Source organism: Frieseomelitta varia, unplaced genomic scaffold (genome assembly GCF_011392965.1).
Source record: "Frieseomelitta varia isolate USP_RPSP 00005682 unplaced genomic scaffold, Fvar_1.2 scaffold_244, whole genome shotgun sequence".
NCBI lineage: Eukaryota > Metazoa > Arthropoda > Insecta > Hymenoptera > Apidae > Frieseomelitta > Frieseomelitta varia.
The window spans coordinates 72,387-73,513 of NW_025109973.1; positions in this window are offsets into that span (position 1 = coordinate 72,387).

Consider the following 1,127-nt stretch of genomic DNA (forward strand, 5'->3'; position numbering starts at 1 on the left):
TTTTTTCTTTTTTTTTTTTTTTTTTTTAATATATCGAAATCGTTACGATGGAAATTTCATTTCATCACGTGCCAATGATTTTCATTAAATCGACAAAGCAAATCTGTGAAATTTTTACAAAGAGATAATTTCGTGAAATGTTTGGATTAACGCGCAGAAACAGTGGCAGAGAACGCGCGTCTCTGATGGAAATTTCACGCTCAAGGGTAGTTGCAGTGAGGCCTGCTTCGAAAGAATAGTATCGGAGGGAAGATATTGTTAACCGAGGACACAACAGTCATGTCTGTGAACGCGTATGAGCGTTGTTAATTAAATCAGTCACCCTCGTCGTATTAACTCTACGCAGCGCGTGTTCAAGGAAACAATTTTAGGATCAACTCGACGCAACGTCGTCAAACTGGGAGAGGCGATATAGGTCAGCCGAACCTAACCTATATACCGGCCTAATCGCGCCGATAATTGAACGAGATTAAAGTCAAGGGGTTTAATAAGAAACGAGCACCAGCTTAACCTCTTGCGCTAGTAACTGATTCGCGGACCGTAACGAGTGACCAAACCCTATACAATAATTCGTCTTCTTTTCGAATTCATCGGTATATCATTGGATAGAAGAAGTTGATAAACTATTATTTCTATTATTACTATTATTATTATTATTACTAAGAAGTTAATTAAGTTAACTATTATTACTATTATTATTATTATTATTGCTAAGAAGTTAATAAATTTATATTTATTACTAAGAAGTTAATTAAGTTAACTATTACTTCTATTATTACTATTATTATTATTATTATTATTACTAAGAAGTCAATAAATTTATATTTATCTATATTTTATTTATATTTATTTAATAAATTTATATTTATCTTTATTTTATTTATATTTATTTAATAAATTTATATTTATCTATATTTTATTTATATTTATTTATAAAATTTATATTTATATCGTTGGATAGAAGAAGTTAGTAAACTATTACTTCTATTATTACTATTATTATTACTAAGAAGTTAATAAATTTATCATTTGCTTTGCCTGTATTCTATATTATTATACTTAAAACTGCGAAAGTATTGCAATTTTGGGCCAAATATTCTCGAAGTGCGCTTAACCTCTTGCGGTAG